This window comes from Dermochelys coriacea, chromosome 1 (genome assembly GCF_009764565.3).
Source record: "Dermochelys coriacea isolate rDerCor1 chromosome 1, rDerCor1.pri.v4, whole genome shotgun sequence".
Classification (NCBI taxonomy): Eukaryota; Metazoa; Chordata; order Testudines; family Dermochelyidae; genus Dermochelys; species Dermochelys coriacea.
In genome coordinates this window covers 272,744,245-272,771,259 of record NC_050068.2, presented here as the reverse complement: position 1 = coordinate 272,771,259, position 27,015 = coordinate 272,744,245, and positions in this window count along the sequence as shown.

The following is a 27,015-nucleotide window of genomic DNA, read 5'->3' as shown; positions in this document are numbered from 1 at the left end:
CTTGTACTCCCCGACACATACTTCAGGAAGTGAAGGCCGCTTTGCCGCCTGCTGCTCGGGTTTATCTCTACCGGTTCCTGCACGAGGGCACGCCCCGCCCACCCACTACCCCAGGCCCGCCGGACCTTTTAATTGGACCCCTGCCCCGTGGACCCAACCGATCCCTTCACCCCTTCACTAGAAGCCGGCTGCACGAGATGCAGCCGGTCTGCTTTCAAACCGCGCCAAGAAAACATCTCTACACGCTCGTGCTCCACACCCTTCACGCCCGCACCCTCGTGTCCCGCCCCGATACAAAATGGCGGACCTCCTGCCACCTTCGGAGGGTGAGGAGCCCCGGTGGGCCAGCCTATATTCCATCTTAGTCCCAAAGCCCGCCGGGGATGTCATTTGGCGGCTCCTTCACGGAGCCGTGAGCACGGGTGTGTACTTGGCGCGGTTCACCATAATCTCAGACACCTGCCCCTTTTGCGGCGTGAGGGATACCCTGGCACATGTCTACCTGGAATGTGCCAGGCTGCAGCCCCTATTCCGGCTCCTCACCAATATCTTATTACGTTTTTGGTTGCACTTCTCCCCTCACCTTCTCATTTATGCACTCCCTATCCGTGGCCCCACAAAGTCACAGGATCTCCTGGTCAACCTCCTCCTGGCCCTAGCTAAAATGGCCATCTACAAAACCAGAGTGAGGAGGTTGGCCGATGGAGTCTCCTGTGACTGTGGGGCCTATTTCCGATCCTCGGCCCGGTCATGTATCCGGGCAGAGTTCCTCTGGGCGGCGTCCTCTGACGCCCTTGACGCCTTTGAGGAGCAGTGGGCGCTGTCCGGGGTTCTCTGCTCGGTGTCCCTGTCCGGTTCCCTTCGTTTGACCCTTTGACCGCACTCCTATCCCTGTTATTTTATTAGTTGTCCACCGGAATTTTTTGGGCATCTAGGTCCTGTGGATCCCCCTTTTAGGCCTGGAGGATCCTTTAGCAGTGGACGGGCTTCGCCCGCCCACTTCCCGGATCCCAATAAGACTGCTCTTCCATCGCCTTCTAGATTGGAGGGAGGTGGGAAGCTGCTACTCCTGCTGCTGCTAGGCCTTTAGCTTTCCCTGCTGTTCCAGCTGCTTCCCTGGTTGGGCCAGACACCACCCCCCGTTCTCTGCTAGCTGGCTGCTGGACCACCCACTTTTGGGTGCTGCTACTGCTCCAACTGCAGCCCTGGGACGGGGGGGGCTGCTAGCCCACTCCCCAGAGAGGAAGAGTGAGGGACCCCAGCCACTGCTGTTGTGGATACCACCACCAACACCACCACCACCACCACCACCACCTGAGAGGGGTCCTTTCTGCCTGCCTGGACCACCACCTGGAGTTCCTGGAGCTGCTGCTGCTGTGGAGTCTGCTGGCTGGAGCTGCTGAAGCCTGAGGAGGAGAAGAAGAGGATCATCTACCAGTGGGGAACACCTAGAGACTTTGCAGACCACCGTGGAGGGGGCCCTAAGACTGAGTAATTTTCAAACTGTGCTCTTGTGGTGGGGGTCCTGACTGTGTTTCCAGGGACACAGGGGGTGTGGTGTGGAGCTGCCCCTCGATCCATGTGTGTGCCCCCCAACCACCACCACTACTACCACCACCGCTGCCCCCTCCACCACTCCCACTGGCTGTATACCATCAGCCTCGGCTGCTTGCTTGGCTTGCCACGCCCTATTTCCACTCTTTGGGCCAGAAGCAGCAGCCAGCTTAAAAAGACTTGTGCAAGCGCACGTGGGTGCACATGCCCCCCTCAGACTGTCTACCCCCCAGTTTGCGCTTTACTACCTGCCCCATTTGCCACTTGGAGTCCCGGTGCTACCTCTGCCGGGCGATGGGGCATGTCCGGAAGGACTGCCCCTTGGCCAGGCAAGGAGGGGCATCCGGGACTCCCGAGCCCCGGCAGGGCACCGGCCCCGTCATCGCCGGCGCCCCTGGCTGCCCGGTGCCCGAAACCACCCCTCCTTCTTCCCAGTCCACCATTGCTCCCGCTCGGGCCCAAGGGGTACCTCCCCGACTATGCCCAGACGAGCGGGAGAGCCCTGCCCCCGCTGCTTGCAATCTGGCGGGGCCTGTGGAGGAGGGTGCGGCAGGGACACCGCCGGGCAGGGGAGAGGGCCCGCCCCAAGCGGAATCTTCCCTCCCTTGTGCTGCCCCACTGTTACCCCCTTGAGTCCCTGAGCCATCGCTTGTGCCCCCTGACACAACCCCTGCTAGCCAGCCTCCGGATGATGCCATGGAGGGCTGGGCCCTAGTCCAGGGGAAGCGGGGCAAGCGGAAGGTTCGAGCTCCGCTCCTCACATCTGATGCGGAGTCCCCCCGGAAGACCAGGAAAGGGGGCACTGATGCCGAGCTTTCCGCTTTACCCACGGGTGTGTTCCATCCACCGGTGCCGGCTGGGGAAGACGTGGCAGCACTGGAAGGCAGTATCTCCCCTCCACGGGAGTCCCTCTCCTCCAAGGCCCTCGAGGCTCCATCTGAAACCTCAGTGTGCCCCAAGGCAACAGTCGTGTCAGGTGGCAGTGGGGAGAATCCCGGGGTGGCGGAAACTGATCTCCCATCAATATACGAGGAGATCGAGGCCCTGGGTCTGACCCTGGTTACCAAGGGGGAGGACGACCCTCTGTCAGCAAGCCTCGATATAGGCGACTTCACTCCAGCCCCCCTTTCTCCATGCTCCCTCCCCCTAACCGTTGCTTCCGCTTCCACCTCCGAGGGGCCCCTGGACTCCTCCATCAACCCGGCTGCAGATGGCATGCCACTGAGGGCCGCCGAACCTGTTGAGGCGACGGCCAGTGCCACGCAGCCAGGACCTGAGCCACCAAGGGCACCCGTCGTTGGTGAGGCGCATTCAACTTCCTTCCCGGGAGAGGGCCTTACAGCAGAGAGTCCACCCCCTGATGCCGTGGCTGCCAAATCCACCATAGAGCCTGCGCCCGGCATCATTGAGAGCCTTCTCCCCACCCAAAATCTCACCTCTAACCTTGCCCCTGCCCTTGTCCCTATCCCGTCCACATCCCGAGATGTTATTGCCGCGCCTGGGGCTGTCTGCTTCCCCTTGCCAACAGATGACCCCCAGGGAGCGGCCTTTGTGTTTCCCCGTCCCGATCTACCAGGGGCTGCTATCTTCCCTCCGCCGCCCCCTATCGCCCCAGCATTTAAGCCAACTTATCAGGAGCCCCGTCGGGGGTCCGCACCCTGTCTGCCCGTCTCGGTGGGCCACGGGGCTGTAGCAAGGGCCCCGTCGGGGAGTAACCAGACCGTAACCCCAGCCCCCCATGCGCTGTGAGAGGAGTTGTGGGAGTTTCTAGAAGACGTCCGTGGCTCCCGCAACAAAGTCCAGCTTGCCCTCCAGCGATAGAGGGACTTTAATCAAATCCTCCGGGCCGCAAGGGCCCTCATAGGGGAGGGTAAAAGGACCGGGAGGCAGAGCGCCGCGGCCTACCAGCGGGTCCGCCTCTTCCGTGACTCCTTACTCACCTACGGGGTGGGTCACGGACTTTAGTGTGGCCCGTCGTGAGCCGCGAGCGTCCCTGTCGGCGAGGATCCCCCCCCAGCCCTCCTCATGGCTCCCTTTACCATCGCAACATTGAACACCCGCGGCTGTAGGATGGGTCTCCGCAGGTCCCAGGTGCTCTCCTTCCTTCGGGCGGGAGGTACTCTGTGGTTTTCCTGCAGGAGACCCATACGGATCCGACCGCTGAAGACAGCTGGCGGCTGGATTGGGGGGACAGGGTCTACATTAGCCATCTCACAGTTCGTACGGCTGGAGTGGCGACCCTGTTCTCCCCCGACCTACGGCCAGAGGTGCTGGGGGTTGCCGAGGTTGTGCCGGGCCGCCTGCTGCACCTCCGGGTCCGCATGGAGGGGCTGGTAGTCAACCTTATCAACATCTATGCCCCAGCAGCGAGCCCGGAGCGGCTGCAATTCTATCAGCAGGCATCCGCCTTCCTCGGCACCTTGGATCCTCAGGAGTGCCTGGTCCTGGGAGGGGACTTTAACATCACCCTCGAGAAGCGGGACCGCTCGGGGACTGAGCAGAGCCCGGCCGCCGTCGCCGTCCTCCAGGAGATAGTCGAACACCACTCCCTGGTGGACGTCTGGCGCAACCACCACCCGGATGACACTTCCACGTTCACCTTTGTCCGGGTGGAGGCCCATCGGTCGCACCACTCCCGGTTGGACCACATTTATTTATCACGCTTTCAACTTTAACGAGCCCACTCCTCCAGCATCTGGCCTGCCCCTTTTTCTGACCATCATATAGCCACCATGACAGCCTCCCTCTGCGCGGAGAGGCCGGGGCCGGCCTATTGGCATTTTAACAACAGCTTGCTGGAGGATGCGGGCTTCGTGGTGTCCTTCCGGGAGCTCTGGCTGGCCTGGCGAGGGCATCGGCGTGCCTTTCCCTCGGCGCGGCGGAGGTGGGACCTAGGGAAGGTGCGCGCCCGGCTCTTCTGCCATGACTACACCCGGGGCGCCAGCCGACGGAGGGATGTGGCGATAGAGCAGTTGGAATAGGAGGTTTTATAGTTGGAGAGGCCTCTGGCCACCAGCCGTGAGGATCCACCCCTCTGCGGAGCGTGCTGGGAGAAGCGGGAGGAGCTCCAGACCCTCGAGGACCATCGGGCCCGGGGTGCCTTTGTTCGATCCCGCATCCGTCTCCTTCGGGAGATGGTTCGTGGCTCCCGCTTCTTCTACGCCCTGGAGAAAACGAGGGGTCTAAAAAACATGTCATCTGCCTACTGGCAGAAGATGGCACCCCCCTCACGGATCCGGTGGAGATATGCGGGAGGACGAGAGCCTTCTACACAAACCTTTTCTCCCTGGATCTGACCGATCCTAATGCTTGCAGAATTCTGTGGGAGGAGCTCCCGACGGTCAGCGCGGGCGCCAGAGACCGGCTAGAGCTGCCTCTCACTCTGGCCGAGTTCTCAGAAGCCCGCCATCGAATGCCCACCAATAAATCTCCGGGCATGGACGGGCTAACCATGGAGTTCTACCGCATGTTCTGGGACGTCCTCGTCCTAGTCACCGTCTCGGCCGAGTCTTTGCAGAGTGGGGTCGTCCCTCTTTTGTGCAGGTGAGCCGTGCTCGCCTTTTTGCCGAAGAAGGGAGACCTCCGCGATTTATGAAATTGGCGTCCCGTCTTACTCCTCAGCACGGACCACAAAGTCGTGGCAAAAGCCATCTCGCTGCGGCTAGGGTCCATTCTAATGGACATGGTCCACCCAGACCAGACCTACACCGTCCCGGGCCGCACCATCTTCTACAACCTATATCTGGTCCGGGACCTTTTTGAACTCGGGTGTAGGGATGGTCTGTCATTTGCCCTCCTGTCCTTAGATCAGGAGAAGGCGTTCGACAGAGTGGATAACGGGTATCTCCTGAGCACTCTGCAAGCGTTTGGCTTCAGACCCCAGTTTGTGGGTTTTCTCCGGGCGCTGTACGCCTCCGCAGAGTGTTTGGTCAGGCTCAACTGGACTCTGACCGAACCGGTCAGCTTCGGGCGAGGAGTATGGCAGGGGTGCCCCCTCTCGGGCCAGCTGTACGCTCTGGCGATCAAGCCCTTCCTCTGTCTCCTCCGAAGGAGGTTGACAGGGTTGGTGCTGCGGGAGCTGGAGCTGCGGCTGGTCCTTTCGGCGTACGCTGATGACGTGCTCCTTGTGGTCAAGGACCCAGGCGACTTGGCGCGGGTGGAGGCTTGCCAGGTCATCTATTCGGCAGCCTCCTCCGCGCGGGTCAACTGGGTCAAGAGCTCTGGCTTGGTGGTAGGGGACTGGTGGCAGGCGAGCTCCCTCCCACCTGCGCTTCAGGCCATCCGGTGGAGTACGGGTCTGCTGCTCTATCTGGGCATTTACCTTTCTGCCATGCATCCCTCTCTGCCGGAGAACTGGCAGAATTTAGAGGGCGGGGTGATAGAGTGGCTCTGGAAATGGACAGGACTACTCCGGTGCCTCTCCCTTCGAGGGAGAGCACTTGTGCTTAATCAACTAGTCCTGTCCCTTCTCTGGTAGTGGCTCAACACCCTGGTCCCGGCCCCGGGTTTCCTGGCCAACCTCCAGACATCGCTTCTGGAGTTCTTTTGGTCAGGACTGCACTGGGTCCCTGCAGGGGTTCTCTATCTACCTCTGGAGGAGGGAGGGCAGGGCCTGAAATGTCTGCTTACTCAGGTCCATGTCTTCCGCCTCCGGGCCCTGCAGAGGCTCCTTTATGGTGCAGGTAGTCCGGCGTGGAGTATACTGGTGCACACCTTCCTGCGCCGCTTGAGATGCAGCCAGTCTGCTTTCAAACCGCACCAAGAAAACATCTATACACATTCGTGCTCCACACCCTTCATGCCCTCACCCTTGTGTCCCGCCCCGATATAAAATGGCAGGACCTCCTGCCACCTTTGGAAGGTGAGGAGCCCCGGTGGGCCAGTCTATATTCCACCTTAGTTCCAAGGCCCGCCGGGGAAGTCAGTTGGCGGCTCCTTCATGGAGCCGTGAGCACGGGCATGTACTTGGCGCGGTTCACCTCATTCCCAAACACCTGCCCCTTTTGCGGCATGAGGGATACCCTGGCACATATATACTTAGAGTGTGCCAGGCTGCAGCCCCTATTCCGTCTCCTCACCAATATATTGTTATGTTTTTGGTTACACTTCTCCCCTCACCTTCTTATTTATGCACTCCCTATCCGTGGCCCCACAAAGTCACGGGATTTCCTGGTCAACCTCCTCCTGGCCCTAGCTAAAATGGCCATCTATAAAACCAGAGTGAGGAGGTTGGCCGATGGAGTCTCCTGAGACTGTGAGGCCTATTTCCGATCCTCGGTCCATTCACGCATCCAGGCAGAGTTCCTCTGGGCGGCGTCCTCTGACTCCCTTGACGCCTTTGAGGAGAAGTGGGCGCTGTCTGGGGTTCTCTGCTCGGTGTCTCTGTCCGGTTCCCTTCGTTTGACCCTTTGACCACACTCCTGTCCCTGTTATTTCATTTGTTGTCCTCCGGAATTTTTTGGGTATCTAGGTCCTGTGGATTCCCCTTTTAGACTGGGGTGGATCTTTTAGCGGTGGACGGGCTTCGCCCTCCCACTTCTTGAATCCCAATAAGACTTCTTTTCTATAGCCATCTGGCCTTGCCCCGTCACAATGGATAAATGTATTGGTTAGCACAGAGTCAGGAACACACAAACAAGATGTTTATTCTTTAAACATTTCCTAAAGAAATGCAGACCTCCCAAAGTACAGAGGGGCCAGAGATATTGGAAACAATTAATAAATATTGGCTGCTGTCTGACTACAAACTGATTTGGATGATGCACGTTTGCAGCAAGACTTCTGGTTCCTAGTATCCTCTTATTTTAATTAAGAAAAGCAAATAAATAAGAGAAGGGAGAGGCACTTTCAATAACTGGTTTTGGTGCATATTCTATAGTCCTTAAAAGTTCATTCTACTTATACCAGATATACTTACGACACTAGACAATGAAACTTGTGTAACCCAAAGGTAATTTCTCTAACAGGAAACGAGATTACATTTTTTGCAAAACAACATTCCACAAGATCTGCACAAATTAAAAATTCAAAGAGATCAAATATGCATATTACAGTATCATTCCCTTTATTATTTGTATTATAGCAGTGCCTAGGGTCCCAACTGAGATTAGGATCCCATTCAGCTGCTTGCTATACAAATACATGCCAAAAGGCAGTCAAAGAGTTTATAATCTAAATTAGACCAACTAGAAATAGGGTAGAAGAAAGGAAGTAAGGTGAAAGTATGTTAAGTCTGAAACTCACTCAAGCACTCTGCTGCTCTTTGGAGGGGATGTGGACAAATCAGCAGAACTGGAGTCTGGTCTCTGGACTTCCGTGCACGCAAAGATGAGCTCTGTGCCAGACATCAAATGGCCAAAAGGGAGGCACTGTGAAGAGGCTACTGGATCCATGGTTTCACAAATTCTGTGATTCAACTAACCTGCATCAGAGGTGGTGGGGCAGAAGCCTCTTCAAGGGCATGAGCTGATAACAGTGGCCACAGTTGAGCATTACAGTGTGATTTTTCAATCCTTTTGATGGTGGGTATTCTCAATTATCTAATGCTATCTTTGAAGTGAAAGTGAGGAGTGTTAATCAATGCATTCATGTGTTTGGTGTGGTGGAGTGCCCATTGGCTAATGACTGCAGATGGATATCTGGGCATAACTCACCTCATCAACTCCCTGCCAATGCAAGGAGCTCAGGCATTAATTCATCTCTGTGTCTCCTGTTCTCTGTGTCACACAACAGTTTAGTCTTCTGAGGACTGAAATGCTTTAATCTAACTAAAGTAATTGGGCCCAGTATAGGTATGTCTGGGTAAAATTTTGTGGCTAAGGATATACAAGTCAGACTAGATGATCTAATCATTCTTTTCTGGCCTTAACCTCTATGAAATCTATGAATTTATGCTGGGTGCGATTTACTATAATTTATTATTTCTTTGCTTTGTAGTTTGGGTTGTGAGCAAAGGTAACATCAAATAAACTACATTTTCTATGTGGTATGTTCAATACAACATTTACTAATAATTCAATACAAAGAACTACATTAAAAGAACATTGACATTGGAAAGTAAAAAACTCAAAAGCAATGAAATGCCAGAACTAAGGTTGCCTGTGCATTATACATTGGGTTAGATCAACGGTTCTTAAACTTTAGCAACCCGAGGATCCCCATTTTGATTGGACCCCCAAGCTGGATTCTAATTTCCCCCCCTCAACCACCATCACGGTTCAAGTAGCCAATGGGACATAAGTGGTGCATGGCCCTTTTGCTAGCTCTCAGGGCAGTAAGGGGTAAGACCTACAGGTAGAGTGATTCTGGCTAGCTCTGAGGGGGTAAGACTACAGGTAGGGCGAGTATGGTTAGAAAGTCTTCTTTGGAGGGGATTGCTGAAAGGCCTGGGCCATGGTTATTACAAAAATCTGGTTAAGGCAGGATACCACACTGGAAGAAAGGAGTTCTTTACATACTTCCTGAGAGAATGGAATTTTCTGACTGTCAGCTTAACAGTGGTTTATGTTGGGGTAACTACTATTGGGTAGGCACCCTGCAGAGAAGAGAACTCACATCTGACCTTAAGGAAGTTGGATACAGGAGTGAGGTAGTTGGAAGATGCAGCTTCCCCTATTCCACACCCCAATACCAAGCAAGGCTAAAGATAGACTGGAGTGAATTAATGTGAGTAACTGGTGAGCCAAAAAGGTACAAATATTGGTTTCACTGAAATTTCTATACTGATATAATAGGGGTAACATTTAAGCTTTATTAGTGAAATAAAATAAGGTGGTTTAAAATTAAATTTATTTTAAGGGCACCAGCATCAAGAAGTTGTTGTGCTAAAATAAGATGGAACAGTATTATTCAGACAACTAGTGTACTCATTCATTATGGCTGTAGACTTCGCACCTGTGAAAACAGACAGACAGTTGTATGAAACAGAGGGCAAATGAAAATTCTTACCAGTGGGTATGAATCACAACATGCTCAGTAAGTCACCAAACTATTCATAAGAAAGACAGAACATTGTGTGTTTTAGTGAAAAAATAATTTAGCTAAAACAGCATGGTAGCCAGCTGGTACCTCTAGCTGTATATTATTGAGTTTGCCATTTATGAACTGTAAAATGAATGAATGCAATAAAACAACAGACCAAGTGTGCAAGCTTCAAAATAAAATGTACTACTCATTTTAACGGATCCCTTGTCCTTCCTATTATGCACATGGAGGATGGGCAGCATTAAGCAAACATAATAGGGGGATCAAATTGATTAATGTGGCAAAAATTCCTGCACCCTGAAGCACTGAAGAGTTTATTGGCAATGATGCAAATGTGCATCTAGCCTTCTTTCATTTTCCCAGAATACAACTTAATTAACGCTGTCTTGTAGCTCAGGGTAACAGACTCCCACCATAACTGTCCTCCCACACCACAAGATCAATTGGAACCCTGGAAGCTACAACAGAAAGAAATTAGAATGTGCATCAAATTTGTGAAGCTGATAAAGAAAAACACATTTATCCTTCATGTATTTTTAAAGAGATTCTTTTCCATTATGACTTGTAAATGGCTTCTCTGAGGCCTACATAGATAGAATGAAAATAAGTTTTATCCCTCCTTTTGGAAATATAGCTCTCCCCACTCTGACCACACCAATATTACATATGGCCAAACTTTAACCATTTGGGCTGAAATTTTACATGCTGGGTATCTGCCTCAGGCTGAATATTTTATATATGTATTTGGAAAATTTCAGCCAAAGTTCAGCTATTTCCAAATGCATTGTTTTGTCCACTTTTTAAAAAAAATGGTAGTCTTTTCTTTGAAAAGCACTAACTCTCCCATGCATTGGAGCAAGGACTTGAAACTTGACAAGAGATAGGGTTGCCAACATTCCAAGATTGAGCTGGAGTCTCTAGGAATTAAAGATTTATCTTAGTTCAAGTTTTGTCACACAATGTAATCTTTAAGAATATATCTAACCAGAGTCGGTAACCCTAGAAGGAGGGTGACCTGTGCATCAGAGATGTTCCTTTTGTAGTCTTTGTGAGAATCTGCCCAAATATGGCAAAGTTATAAGCCTTTGAAAATATCTCAGTTCACACATGCTCAGTAGAGACTTTCTAGAATTTTGCAGCTAAATTCCCTGAAGATTCTGTTTGCACTGGGCATGCTCCAGCCCAAGGCTATAGGGTGCAGAGCTTCCCCTACACATGCAGCTCTAAGCTGCTGGGGGCTAGGCCAGGTTTGGTAGGCAGAAGTGAAAGCAGGGAGACTGTCTTTCCTGTGCTGTCTGTGCTTCCCCTGCTGGGACCTGTCAGCATGGAGGAGGAAGCTGCCTGATTGAAATGCATAGAGAAAAAGAGCCAGACTTGGGGGTGGGGACAGAAATTAGCAGGGGGAGTGGAGGGAAGAGGGAAGTTGGGACTAAGAATTGGAATTGGGGGGCAACTGGGACTGAGAGATGGGGGAAGATTGGGCCAACGGGGCAAGGAGGTAGACTGAGAACCAAGGGAGTGGGGCAGATCTAACAAGCAGCCCGGTTGTGGGAAAAGAACTGGGACTGGCTGGGCAAAGAGACTGGGATGAGGAGCCAGGGTGGAGGTCTGGGGGTGGGGACACACTGAAATTGGATGAGGAGCCCAGGGAAGGTGACTGAAACTGGAAGCCAATGTGTGTGAGAGGGGAGGCAGAGGCAGTGACTGGACACTGGGGAGGTAAAGAGAGACTGGACGAGGAATCAAGAGGGGGAAACTGGGACTATCTGGGCAAGTAGAACAGGGAAAAGGAGCTTGGGAGCGGAGAAGAGTTGGGAATCAATTTGCAACAAAACTGAGCCTAGGAGTTGTGGGTTGGGGGACTAGGATTAGTCAAATAAGGAGACTTGAAAGGCTGAAGACTGGTCCTCCCTAGGTGAAGAGAATGAGGGGAGGAGTCAGGGGAGGAGAAAAGAAGGGATAGGACTGGGATAAGGGCAAGCTGGAGGGGTCAAACTTGGAGAAAACAGGCAGAAGAGTCTGTGTCCATGAGTGTACCCTCCCCTCTACAGCCTGGAATGAAACCCAAGCTTACTGAGTCTCCCCATTCCTCTGCTGTCAGCAAATATCTGTGAAATCACTGGCAAAGTGCTTCAGCCCCTTCTAGTGCTAGTCTACATAGAAGATGACTCCAATGAATTGCTCAGTAAACTCAAGTGGCAGAGCTCTATGTGGTAGAGCTAAAGACTCCAATACTGCTGAAGAGCCATGTGGGGGTCAGTAGGCTGCCACATGATGTAATTTGTTGTTGTTTTTTTGCAATTAGCTTTTCTGAAAACCTGGGCAATACACACACACACACACACACACACACACAAAGAAGACTGAGGATGCAAAGTCAAGCACTCAAAAGTTAGGAAATGCCAGAATTAAGGTCTCCTGCACATTTACATAAAAAGAGGAATTTCCTGGTGGATGACATTGGCATGACCTGGGTATAAAAAGGAATAAGCAAAGTAATCCATGTTGTCCTAAATGCCCTGGCATAGGGTTAATGTCTTAAATAACACTGAAAGAGGGAAGAAAATTATGAAATACACAATAATTGTAAATAAATGCATCAAGTGATGCCACAACAAAAGCCCTGCTAGATAGGCCTGCTGCTTGCAATACAAATAATAAATAAATAAATAAATAATGTTACAAGGCATGGAATATTACCTGCAGTTCTGCTCAGAAATTTGCTCTCTCTCTGCCTCTGAGGAATTCTCTTTGTTTATCAGTTTAGAGAATGTCACTGCGAACGCCCTGCCCTAGGAAGGAATGGTTGCCTCTTCTCTAATCTATTGTCAGTGAACCTTCTGTTGAGAAAGCCAGCATTTCCTTTGATGGGCATGTGAAACATTTTTCCAAATCAAAGAATGCCTATTTGAGTTATCATGCAGTAAAACCAAATGTTTATTTCCTGTTGTTCATCTTAATGTTTGACATGAAGGTATATTTGATATTAAGGTGTAGGCATTGTATATTGTAAATTAGATTTTTGTATGAATTCTGTTTTGCATATAACAAAAGGTTTCCTGAGTATGACCTCAGATGTTTTCAATAAGAACTCAACGTGCTGATGTCCATCATGCCTCTTTGAAAGAGCGTTCCATTATCATGCACCTAAAGACAGCTCTGGATCTAAGTCAATTACATATCATAAAATAGAGAACACAATATTAAGCTTCCCAAGATCTATGCAGCAAATACAATTAACATCAGGAGGCAAGTCACGGCCCATCACACAGTCAAATAGCCAGAATTATTCCTCTTTCATTCTCAATTTTAAAAAAGAAACAAGGCCTGGATAGTATTCAGATCTAAGGCCCTGGGCTTGTAACCAGGTCCATAGTGTAAGCAAAGTAGGGGCAGGGGTCTAGAAACAGGACAGGGGTCTAAAATACAAGGCCACGATTTCAGAAAAAATTCAGTAAGGGGCAGACACAAAGTTGAGTCAGCATCCCTGCTTCCATCTCTCTGCTGAGACTGTGGCTGATGTTGGGGGGTAAGCAGGACAGTCCTGTCCCAGAAATGGGTGGGTAGGGGATGTGCCAATCCTGTTCTGGGGGAATAGGGTGTGTGTAGGGGGGTGTCTCACTGACAGCAGGCCCAGAGCAGGGATCGGAGCCTCCATTGATCCATGCTCAGTTCCAGCCCAGGCTGTTGCTGCTGCTTCCTGTCTGGCCAGCAGAGGACGGGAGGTGGTGCAGACAATGCAGTAATTAGGAGCCCTGACCCTGCCTACCTCCTAGTGTCCCCCACAAGGCCAGGGGAGATACCACAGCGTTGGCTGGCAAGGAACAATGAAAAGGAGGTGGGGGGGGGAAGAGGCATCGACCAAATGAGGGGCTAAGATTCCCTTAAAAATGGGAATTAAGTAAACAGTGCAACTATGTTTATCAAACATCTGCATTCTAACGCTGAAGCAGAGTATGAGAAATCTGATTTAGTAGGAAAAGAGCAATGAAGTGGCCTGTATTAAATGCCAATTACATCTAAAGAGGTCAAACAGAAAAATATTCTGTACATTAAAATTCAAGAGGAGCTTTATATTCTGGAATAGAATGTCCTTGTGCAAATTTTAAATATAATTGGAGGGTTTTTGCAGACGACAATTTAACATTTCAAGCAGATGAAATTTGTTAGATTAAAAAAAGGACAAATAAGCGGTGACAATTAAAGTAATACATTAATATTAAAGAGGGGGCTTTTTAAAGTAATGAATGGAATAAAGTACATTGTTTCTTCATTTATAAAAATTGAGATGTTCAGAACAAAATTAATCAAGGAACCAAAGGGCATGAAGAAAGGAAACTCTTGAATTACTTATACTCCAATGCTAGGAGCCTAGGTAACAAACACAAGGAACTGGAATTGCTCATTTATGAACATAAAATTGATCTAGTTAGTATTACTGAAACCTAGTGAAATGATTTGCATGACTGAAATGTTAAAATCAATGTTATGACCTATTCAAGAAGGATTGAGTAGGCAAAAGGGGGAGAGGGAGTGGCAATTTATATTAAAAATTATATTATCTGTTTTGGAGTCACTGATAGCTGGGAAGAAAATGATCTTGAATGCTTATCGATCAGTGTCCTAACACAAAGCACAAGATGGTAGTTGGAGTCTGCTACAGACCACCACATCACACTAGGGAACAGGATCATCACCTCCTTACATACTTATCTACAGTGTGAAGGAAAAAAAGCTGCATAATCATAGAGGACTTCAATTTGAGTGACATATGCTGGAGGTCTCATGTTGCCACTACTAAAACATCCTTGGAATTTCAAAATATTATAGATGACAATTTCCTAACTGAAAAAGTGTTGCAGCCAAAATGGGGAAATTCTTTATTAGATCTAGTCCTAACATATAAAGAGGAACTGATCACAGAACTAAAAATTAGTGGTAGCTTAGGTACAAATGATCATGACATGATCATGTTAATAATATGCAAGCAGAATAAAGTCTGGACCTGAAATATATATATACTGGGTGCTTTAGTAAGGCCAATTCACAAAGCTGAAAACAATTATGAGCCAAATTAGCTGGTAGGAAGCATTTAAATCAGAAAAAATGTGAATGATAATTGGGAGTCATTTAAGAATACCTGAGCAGATGCCCCAAAAGCCACAATTGAGGAAGAAAGCCATACTAGTTAAAAAAAAACAAACCCAGTTTAGAGGGGGAAAGAAGGTAGATATAAAAAGGTAATATATAAGAAACAGAAGAAAGAGGAAGTTGATAGTAATGAATATAAATTAGAAGTTAGGAAATGGAGAAAACTGATAAGGGAAGCAAAGGGACACAAGACTAAATCTATGGCCAATACAGTGAAGGACAATGAGAAGGCATTTTTAAAATATATTAAGAATGAAAAGACTCCTGACCATGGTATTGGTCCATTACTAGATTGAAATGGTAAAATTATCAATAATAATGCAAAAAAGGCAGAAGTCTTTAATAAATATTTCTTTGCTATATTTTGGGAAAACACAGCTGATATAGTCTCATCATATGGTGATTTTAATACTCCATTCCATTAGTATCTATGGAGGATGTTGAACAGAAGCTACTAAAGTCAGACATTTTTGAAATAAGCAGCTCTGGATAACCTACAGCCAATAGTTTTAAAAGACCTGTCTGAGGAGCTCACTGTCCCATCAATGTTGATTTTAATAAGCTTAGGAGCACTGGGGAATTTCCAGAAGATTGGAAGAACACAAATATGCCAATTTTTAAAAAGAGGTGAATGGGATGAACTGAGTAATTGTAGGCCTGTTATCAATCCAGGGCAAGATAATGGAGCAGCTAATATGGGACTTGATTAATAAATAATTAAAAGAAGGTAATGTAATTAATGCCAATAAATGTAGGTTTATGGAAAACAGATCTAGTCAAACTAACTTGATATTTTTTTTTATAAGATTACAAGTGTAGTTGATAATATTTAAGTCTATCATGTCAACACTATAGACTTTTGTAAGGCATTTGACTTGGTACTGCATTATGTTTTTTATTAAAAAACTAGAATGAAATAAAATTAACATGGCCCACATTCAATGGATTAAAAACTTCCTAATGCATGCATCTCAAAATGTAATTGTAAATAGAGAATCATCATCAAGCGGATGTATTTCCAGGGGGGTTTCTGAGGGATCAGTTCTTGGTCTACGATATTTAACAACTTTATCAAGCACCCGGACGAAAACATAAAATCACTGATAAAGTTTGCAGATGACACAAAAATTGAGGGAATGACAAATAATGAAGAGGACAGAACACTGGATTCAAAGTGATCTGGATTGCTTGCTGAACTGGGCACAAGTAAACAACATGCATTTTAATGTGGCCAAATGCAAATGTGTACATCTAGGAACAAAGAATGTAGTCCATACTTACAGGATGGGGGACTTTATCCTTGGGAGCAGTAACTCTGAAAAAGATTTGGGTGTCAGGGTGGAAAATCTGCTGAACATGAGCTCCCAGTGTGATGTTATAGCCAAAAGAGCCAATGCGATCCTGGAATGAATAAACAAGGAATCTCAAGGGGGAGAGGAGATATTCTTTTACCTCTGTATTTGGCACTGCTACGGCCACTGCTGTAATATTGCATTCAGTTCTGGTGTGCACAATTCAAGAAGGATGTTGATATGTTAGAGAGGGTTCAGAGAAGATCCAGGAAAATAATTAAAGGATTAGAAAACATGCATTATAATGATACATTCAAGGTAAATAGAGTCAGCTTCTTTAACAAAGAGAAGGTTAAGGGATGACTTGATCACAGTCTATAGGTATCTATACAGGGAATAAATATTTAATAATGGGCTCCTCAATCTAGCAGAGAAAGGTATAACATGATCGAATGGCTGGAAGGTGAAGCTAGATCAATTCAGATTGAAAACTAGGTGTGAATTTTTAAATGGTGAGAGTCATTAAGCATTGGAACAGTTTACCAAGGGTCATGGTGGATTCTCCATCACTGACAGTTTTTAAAGCAACCTTGGAAGTTTTTCTGAAAGATCTGCTCTGGGAATTATTTTGGGAACATTCGGTGGCCTTTGTTATACAGAAAGTCAGCACAGATGATCACAATGGTCCCTTCTGACTAAGAATCTGTGAACCTATGACTCATTGTGGGCTATGAGGGATCAAATTTTCCTCTCTTTTACACCAAATGAATTTCAACTGTTTAAGTTCTCTCTGTGCAAACTATGTCTTCATTTTCTTAAAATGGGAAGAGTACATACTTCTCCCCCAACTCACTAATCTAAGGGTGGCTTAACAAATTTTACTTATACTTAGTCCAAAGATGAAAATTTGGGGGGGGATAAAGAGCAAGCCTGGAAAACTTCAGCCCCAAAATAAGTTGAGAAGCTAAGCAAGTTAAAATAGGAATTTGAAAATATAATATGAATTGTATTGTATGTAATGTAACCTTAACTATATTGTTTGGTGCCATGAATGTTTTAACACAATATACATCCATTCACAAGAGACTCTAGTCTAAGCAGCTGATCATTCAGACATAATAGTAATGCCCCAAAATTGAACCGTCATCCTCTAGCCTGTTCCTTGCCAGCAGTGGGCTTTGCAAGTTGTGGTATTTGATTTTTACAGCTACAGCATTGCCAACTGCAAGTGTGCTCCCATGGCTGCCTGCATATTGTAGGCAACTCTCTTCTGAGCAGTGAAAGAGGCAAGATGGAATGGCATGTAGCAATAAACATAGGTGTAAGGTATAATGGTCAGAGGAGGAAAGATTCAAGGAGAAGAGTTTATTATTGGAAGTTGGGCAGAGTACAATTTGGTATGGAGGGGGTCCGGTTGGAGAAAAGAGAACGGTGAATGACTTCTAGAGAAGTACCATTGCCACAGGCAAAAAACAGGGGTCCAGCTGGCTGCTACGACCAAGGGGAGTTGTAAAAGTATTTAGCTTTTAGATCTATCCAGAAAAAGGATGCTGCTCTCTCAGATTGTTTTCAGGGTTAATTTTCCACTCTGACATGCACTGTTAATTTTTTTGAAGGGTCATGCTTTAGTGAGAATAAGACTTTTTTTGTCTATGTAAAAGAAGCTACTGTTCCTACCAACTCCTGCCATTATTTCTCAACTGTTTCTGCAAATCTATTAAATATGCAATAGAAAGCACAACTGGCAGAACAAAACAACAGTTTAAAAAAGAGAAACAAAGGTGCCATTCTGGCAGTCTAGCTTGCCAGTCTATTTTATTTATTTCCATTTGTATGGTGGCATATCTTAACTGTAAATGCTTTGCAAGAAAAAGTAAAGATCAATTATAATTTAAAACCATATTCCAATATGCTTCTAGAACTGCCAAAACAGTACACACCCCCAGGAACAAAATACATAATAATTAAGGGACTTGTATCACATCTATTAATTCCAACCTATTTTCCACACCCAATACAGGAAATGCATCTTAATCCTGAACAACAACAACCCTGTTTTGACAGTGTGGGGTCATTAATGAACAGATACTTTCTATTTTACCTAACACAGTGGGGATTTTATTTTGTGAACAAAAGTCCCATAGGTCACTAGGATAAGATCATCAACCTTATTTTCACTTGTGACTTAAGCTGGATTTGTTTGTAGGTCCCTGGAGTATTAATTCAGCATGGCTGATCTACAGTGCAATAGAGGATTATTGCTTAGTTATATAACTTTTATAAGGATTTTATCACTGTCAAGGTTCCTTCCCCACTCTAAACTCTAGGGTACAGATGTGGGGAACTGCATGAAAAAACCCCTACACTTCTTTTTACCAGCTTAGGTTAAAACTTCCCCAAGGTACAAACTATTTTAGCTTTTGCCCCTGGATTTTATTGCTGCCACCAACAAGCGTCTCACAAATATATAACAGGGAAAGAGCCTGCTGGGAAACGTCTTTCCCCCCAAAATCCTCCCAAACCCTACACCCGCTTTCCTGGGGAAGACTTGATAAAAATCCTCACCAATTTGCATAGGTGAACACAGACCCAAACCCTTGGATCTTAAGAACAATGAAAAAGCAATCAGGTTCTTAAAAGAAGAATTTTAATTGAAGTAAAAGAATCACCTCTGTAAAATCAGGATGGTAAATACCTTACAGGGTAATCAGATTCAAAACATAGAGAATCCCTCTAGGCAAAACCTTAAGTTACAAAAAGACACAAAAACAGGAATATACATTCCATTCAGCACGGCTTATTTTATCAGCCATTTAAACAAAACAGAATCTAACACATAACTAGGATTGCTTATTAGCCCTTTGCAGGAGTTCTGACCTACATTCCTGCTCTGGTCCCGGCAAAAGCAACACACAGACAGAGAGAACCTTTGTTTCTCCCCCTGCCTTCCAGCTTTGAAAGTATCTTGTCTTCTCATTGGTCATTTTGGTCAGGTGCCAGCGAGGTTATCCTAGCTTCTTATCCCTTTACAGGTGAAAGGGTTTTTTCCTCTGGCCAGGAGGGATTTAAAGGTGCTTAGCCTCCCCTTTATATTTATGACATGCCCCCAAATCACAGATAGGGTGAAATGCTGGCTGTGATTTCTTCCTGGAGCTCTCGGAGAAAACAGAGTTAATAAGACACATGCACCTCTAAATATGCTACCAAGTATATAAAGACTAACAATATTTTCCACATCTCAAGGACGATTTTAAATAGTTGATTCTGGGAAACTTTCATGGGAGAGTGCATCAGCCACTTTGTTAGAAGCTCCTGAGATGTGTTGTATGTCGAAATCAAAATCTTGGAGAGCTAAACTCCACCAAATAAGTTTTTTGTTAGTTCCCGTGGCGGTATGAAGCCACTGTAGTACAGCATGGTCGGTTTGCAGGTGGAAACACCATCCCCAAACGTATGGGCGTAGCTTTTCCAGAGTGTAGACAATAGCGTAACATTCTTCTTCACTGACTGACCAGTTGCTTTCCTTCTCAGACAGCTTCTTGCTGAGAAACACGACAGGATGGAATTCTTGATCTGTCCTTCCTGCATTAAAACTGCTCCCACACCACGCTCAGATGCATCTATGGTTACTAGGAACGGTTTGTCAAAGTCTGGGGCCCTTAGCACAGGGTCAAACATGAGTGTCGCTTTAAGCTGGTTAAAGGCCTTCTGACACTCTTCGGTCCACTGAACGGCATTTGGCTGTTTCTTTTTGGTTAGGTCTGTCAGTGGGGCGGCAATCTGACTGTATTGTGGTACAAATCATCTGTAATAACCAGGCGAGCCTAAGAAGGATTGGACCTGTTTCTTTGACTTTGGGACAGGCCACTTTTGGATAGCATCCACTTTGGCCTGTAGAGGGTTGATAGTTCCTTGACCCACCTGGTGTCCAAGATAAGTCACTTTGTTTATGCCTATTTGACACTTCTTAGCCTTAACAGTTAGACCTGCCTCCCTTATGCGCTCGAAGACTTTTTGTAGATGTTCCAGGTGTTCTGCCCAAGAATCCAAAAATATGGCCATATTGTCAAGGTAGGCAACTGCATATTCTCCTAATCCCTCTAGGAGACCATCTACAAGTCTTTGGAAGGTGGTGGGTGCATTCTGCAGCCTGAAAGGGAGTACATTAAATTCATACAGTTCAACATGTGTGGTGAAGGCTGACCTTTCCTTGGTGGATTCATCTAGCAGTACCTGCCAGTACCTCTTCGTTAAGTCCAAGGTAGAGATGAACTGGGCCCGTCCCAGTTTCTCTAATAGTTCATCTGTGCGGGCATTGGATAGTTGTCTGGGTGAGTTACTGCATTTAGCTTACGGTAGTCCACACAAAAACATATCTCCCCATCTGGTTTGGGAACTAGAACCACTGGAGATGCCCATGCACTTCCAGAGGGGCGGATTATACCCCTCTGTAGCATATCCTGGATCTCCCATTCTATAGCAGTTTTAGCTTGAGGAGACACCCAGTAAGGTTGGACTTTAATTGGGTGAGCATTACCTGTGTCAATGGAGTGGTAAGCCCGTTCAGTCAGTCCTGGGATGGCTGAGAATGTCGGCGCGTAGCTAGTGCACAGCTCCTTGATCTGCTGTTGCTGCATACACCCAAGGGTCAGGGAGGGGTTCACCTCTTCCACGCTACCAGCACTTTTCCTTTCGTAGTAGACACCTTCACGCCACTCAGCATCATCTCCTCCCTGGGCTGTAAATTGACAAACCTTTAATTCTCTGGAATAAAAGGGCTTTAGAGAATTAATATGGTACATCTTAGGCTTTCAGTTGGAGATGGGGAAGGCTATGAGATAATTAACAGCTCCCAGGCACTCCTGGACTGTGAATGGCCCTTCCCACGACACTGCCATTTTATGGGCCTGGAGCGTCTTTAAGACCATGACCTGGTCCCCTACTTTGAAGGAACACTCTCTGGCATGTTTATCATACCAGGCTTTTTCCGCTTTTTGAGCATTCTTTAGGTTTTCTTTAGCAAGGGCTAAAGAGGTTCGGAGGGTGTTTTGTAGTTTGGTTACAAAGTCCAGAATGTTAGTTCCTGGAGAAGGTGTAAACCCCTCCCATTGCTGCTTCACCAACTGTAAAGGCCCCTTAACCTCGTGGCCATTACAAGGTCAAATGCTGAAAACCCTAAACTGGGATGTGGCATAGCTCTATAGGCAAAAAGCAACTGCTGCAACACTAGGTCCCAATCATTGGAGTGCTCATTTACGAATTTACATATCATGGCCCCCAAAGTCCCATTAAATTTCTCCACCAGGCCATTTGTTTGATGATGGTAAGGGGTGGCAAACAACTGATTCATCTCATGAGCTTTCCAAAGGCTTTCCGTAGCTCCTGCCAGGAAATTAGTTTCTGCATCTGTGAGGATGTCAGAGGGCCAGCCTACCCTGGCAAAAATGTCTGCTAGTGCCTGGCACACACTTTTAGGTCTGGTGTTGCTTAGAGCTACTGCTTCTGGCCATTGGGTGGCAAAATCCATGAGAGTCAGTATGTACTGCTTCCCTCTGGGTCTTTTGGAAAAGGACCTAGACTATCCATAGCTACTCGCTGAAATGGAACTTCAATGATGGGGAGTGGCTGGAGAGGAGCTTTGACCTGGTTTTGGGGTTTTCCCACTCTTTGGCATACCTCACAAGACCGGACATAGGTAGAAACATCATTCCACTGGGAGGGAACTGGCAAGGACCTCCCCAACCGGTCTTTGGTCCTGTTCACCCCAGCATGGCCACTAGAATGATCGTGGGCTAAGCTCAAGAGCTTTAACCGGTACTTAGTTGGAACCACCAACTGTCTCTGAGGATGCCAGTCTTCCTGGTGTCCACCAGAAAGAGTTTCCTTGTATAAAAGTCCTCTTTCTACAACAAACCTGGATCGATTAGAAGAGCTGAGAGGCGGTGGGTTGCTTTGTGCCACCGTCCAAGCTCTCTGGAGGCTTTCATCTGCTTCCTCTTTGGTCTGGAACTGTTCCCTTGATGCTGGAGACTCAGTCCCTCATTGGATTGTGGACCTAGGCTTGGTCCCTCTGGAAGCGATGTAGGGGAGGGGGCTGTTTCTGTTGACTGTGAACCGCTCTCTGCTGGTGCACTATATTGGGTTTCAGGCTCCGGCTGAGCCTTTTGTGTAGGGTCATCGGCTGCTGCCGGTTCGATGGGGCCCTCTGGTGTTGGGGTTGCAAATTCTGGATTCAGTGCTGGCAATGGGTCTGGTGCTGGTTGTTCTGCCGGTTCCAGTTTTGGGACTGGCTCTGTCGGGGTCTCTGGGACTGGATCCACTACTGCTGTTGCAGACGTTGGCCTGGGGTCCGGGTCCATCACCTCTGACCGGGTCCTGGTAGAAGTTTCCGGAACAGAGCTAGGCATGACGGCTTGCTTAGCCTGGCGGCAGGTGACCATTCCCACCCTCTTGGCTAGCTTCACATGATTGGCCAAGTCTTCCCCCCACAGCATGGGGATGAGATAATCATCATATACTGCAAAAGTCCATGTTCCTGACCAGCCCTTGTACTGGACAGGCAACTTGGCTGTAGGCAAATTGAAAGAGTTGGACTTGAAGGGTTGAATTGTCACTTGGATCTCTGGGTCAATTAAATTGGGGTCCACTAAGGAAGCATGGATAACTGACACTTGTGCTCCGGTGTCCCTCCACATGGTGACCTTCTTCCTACCCACACTCACAGTTTCTGTCCGCTCCGATGGTATCTGGGAGGTATCTGGGCCTGAGGACCTCTGCTGTGATTCCGGTGCAATGAACTGTAATCAGTTGGGTTTCTTGGGGAATTTGGCCTTTACATGCCCAGGCTCATTACATTTAAAACATTGTCCAGCTGACGGGTCACTGGGGCGAGGTGGTTTGCTGGAGAACAGAGTGGCAGGATGATAAGGTGTCTGGAGTATTCCTTGGAGTGTAGTTGGGGCCTTGGGCTGCCCCTGGTAGTAGGGTGTGGTCTGAGGGTGTCCCTTCTGGTATCTGCTCCAACTGCAACCAGGGTTGTTCCTCTTTCCTCCCTCCACCCATTTTGTTCTGGCTTGCCCCACCTCTCTGGCGGTCTGGAACTGCTCGTATCGATCAGCATAAGAAGCAAGACTTTCTGCTGAGTCCATTTCCTTATCCCATAAACACTGTTTTATTTCCTCCTTGGACATACTCAGGAATTGCTCCTGAGCTATCAAATCACACATTCCGTCAAAGCTAGTGACACCCCTTCCTTGGATCCATTTATCTAACAGATCCTTCATCTGGTTTAGATAAGCCACATTACTTAGTCCAGGCCCTCTCTTAAGGGTTCAAAATTTTACTCTGTACGTTTCAGATGTAAATTGAAATTGCTTTAAAACCAAATCCTTGACCTTATTATAGTCAGAAGCCTCATCAATAGGCATCTTATTGAATATGTCCAGAGCTCTTCCAGTTAATTTTGCGACCAATGTGGTCATCTTGTGAGCTTCAGGAATTTTATAGAGAGTGCACAGTCTCTCAAAGGTGAGAAAATATTCAACAATATCACTGGATTCATCATACTATAAACATAGTCACTCCCATTTGTGGATTGTTGGGGAAGGATGGTTAGGGTTATCCGGTAGATTCCACTCAGCCTTTGCCTTCTCCATCTCCAGTGCATGCTTCCTCTCTTTTTCCTTCTCTTCCTCAGCATGCTTCCTCTCTTTTTCCTGTTCCTCCATTTCTTTTTCCTTTGTCTCCATAGTTTTCCTGTGGGCAGCCTCTTTGGCTGTTTCCTTGGTTTCCATCATGTTTGCTTCTCTGTTTTTAACTAACTTTACACCCGAGAGTTAGAACTGCATTCCTGCTCTGGTCCCGGCAAAGACAACATACAGACAGAGAGAACCTTTGTTTCTCCCCCCCCCTCCAGCTTTGAAAGTATCTTGTCTCCTCATTGGTCATTTTGGTCAGGTGCCAGCGAGGTTATCCTAGCTTCTAAACCCATTACAGGTGAATTGGTTTTTTCCTCTGGCCAGGAGGGATTTAAAGGTGGTCAGCCTTCCCTTTACATTTATGACAATCACATATTTATTTGAACAACATTTTAGGCTGAAAAATCAACAGATGAAATTATGAAATATGTACAAATTTTACAACCCTGTATTGTGTGCATGCTAGAGAATGTGGATAGTTGGCATATCATGAATTGCCACTCAAGTGACTTAGGAGAATTCACCTACTGTAACAATACAAATGGGGTGAAAGAGGAATAATAAGTCATATGATACTTAATATTTATATATAAGCACAGTAGGTTTGCTATCTAAAACATAATCTATTTACTATGACACACTATATCTATAGTAAAATGTCATGAAAAATACTCTTTGAAGGTGTCTTAGTACCCAGGCATGACCATTTTAAATGTTTCTGGAAGGGCTATTTTCCCTTGGGGTTTAGCTTAAGGTTTAGCCCTTGCTTAACCCCACTTGCCCCTCCAACTATTGCCCAAATCTCCTTTTTCTCTCTAAGCCCACTGAATGCACTGAATGTAATCACTGTCTGGAGTTCCTCTCCTCCAATTCCATTCTATACCACTTGCGATCCAGCCTCTGTTCCTTGCACTCTGCTGAAACTGCTCTTGCCAAAAATTTCTCAGAACCAATATGCAATCCTCATCCTCCTTGCTCTGACAGACCATGCTCTTCTTGAAATCTTGTCCTCCCTGGGCTCCTGTGACTCTGCCCTCTCCTTCTTCTCCTCTTACCTTTCCAATTGCCCCTTCAGAGGACCCTCATCATCCCTCCTCCAATTTATGGTCTTTCCTTGGTCCCCTTCTCTTTTTCTCTCTGCAGTTTATCTGTGAGGAATCTTATCCACAAACACCAATTCAACTACCATCTCTATGCTGATGACTAACAAATTCACCTCTCTACTCCAGATCTGTCTCCTTCTTTCAAACTAAAATCTCAGCCTCTATCTTTGTGACATCTTCTTGTGGATGTGTAGCCATCAGATCAAGCTCAAGATAGTTAAAATAGAGCTCAGTCTCCCCTCAAGTCCTCCTCCCACCTCTTTTCTCAATCACTGTGGACCATCACCACCTTCAGCCTGTCACTCACGTGGTAACATTGGCAGCCTCTTCAAATCAGATCTCTCTAGGTCCTCAGACCCAGGCTATGTGTAAATTCTGTAGATTCTTTTTACATACCATCTCTAAGAAATGGCCTTTCCTCTGTATTCATATAGCTAAAACTCTAATCCAGCCTCATATCTCGATTACTGCAACATCTGTTTCTCAGGCCTTAACAAATGCAATCTTGTCTTGCTCATATCCATTCAGAATGCTGCTGAAAAGATCATTCTCCTAAAGCCATCGCTTCGACCATGTCGTCCCTCTCTTCAAATCCTTTCACTAGTTCCCTGTTCTGCATCAATCGTAAGCTATTTGTCTTTGCTTTCGAGGCCCTTCATGACCTATCATCTCTCATTTACTATCGAAATAAGATCTGGTCAGAAAAAAATCTGATGAAACAGTTTTTCCATCGGAATTAGTGGAGTTAAAAAAAATCAAAACTTTTTGCTGAGTCCATCCAGTAACCAGGCAAGATTCTGATGGAAACCTGCCTGGTTTCCTGTCAGCTCTCCCACCCATCTCCTTGGCAGCTCATTTGGCAGTCTTCCAGGGAGCACAGGTTTCCAGAGTCCAAGTTTGTATACGAGAGACTGAGGATTTTCTGGACTTGTATACGAGAGACTGAGGATTTTCTGGACCAAACTCAGGATAGCCTTCTAGGGGCACAAAGCTCTAAAGATATAGAGCAGGTTGCACAGAGGAGCCAAGAGGCCAGTGAAGAAGCTTGGCAACATGTGACCTCCAGAAGAGGTAAGCGGAATGTCCGGGTTCCAGTAACACAGACACAGGTAACTAACCGCTTTCATGTTCTCTCCACAGGTACCATTGCGGAGAGTGGACCAGATGATATGTCTGGGGGGAGAAAGCAGAAGGAGACCCCGCTGGTTGGGAGGCATGAGATGCGATGTCCTGAGGTTGGGGGTTCCACGACCACCACTCCCAAGAGGAGAAGGCGGGTGGTGGTGGTCGGGGACTCTCTCCTCCGGGGGACTGAGTCATCTATCTGCCGCCCTGACCGGGAAAACCGAGAAGTCTGCTGCTTGCCAGGGGCTAAGATTCGTGATGTGACGGAGAGACTGCCGAGACTCATCAAGCCCTCGGATCGCTACCCCTTCCTGCTTCTCCACGTGGGCACCAATGATACTGCCAAGAATGACCTTGAGCGGATCACTGCGGACTACGTGGCTCTGGGAAGAAGGATAAAGGAGTTGGAGGCGCAAGTGGTGTTCTCGTCCATCCTCCCCGTGGAAGGAAAAGGCCTGGGTAGGGACCGTCGAATCGTGGAGGTCAACGAATGGCTACGCAGGTGGTGTCGGAGAGAAGGCTTTGGATTCTTTGACCATGGGATGGTGTTCCATGAAGGAGGAGTGCTGGGCAGAGACGGGCTCCATCTTACGAAGAGAGGGAAGAACATCTTTGCCAGCAGGCTGGCTAACCTAGTGAGGAGGGCTTTAAACTAGGTTCACCGGGGGAAGGAGACCAAAGCCCTGAGGTAAGTGGGAAAGCGGGATACCGGGAGGAAGCACAGGCAGGAATGTCTGAGAGGGGAGGGCTCCTGCCTCATACTGGGAATGAGGGGCGATCAACAGGTTATCTCAAGTGCTTATATACAAATGCACAAAGCCTTGGAAACAAGCAGGGAGAACTGGAGGTCCTGGTGATGTCAAGGAATTATGACGTGATTGGAATAACAGAGACTTGGTGGGATAACTCACATGACTGGAGTACAGTCATGGATGGTTATAAACTGTTCAGGAAGGACAGGCAGGGCAGAAAAGGTGGGGGAGTAGCACTATATGTAAGGGAGCAGTATGACTGCTCAGAGCTCCGGTACGAAACTGTGGAAAAACCTGAGTGTCTCTGGATTAAGTTTAGAAGTGTGTGCAACAAGAGTGATGTCATGGTGGGAGTCTG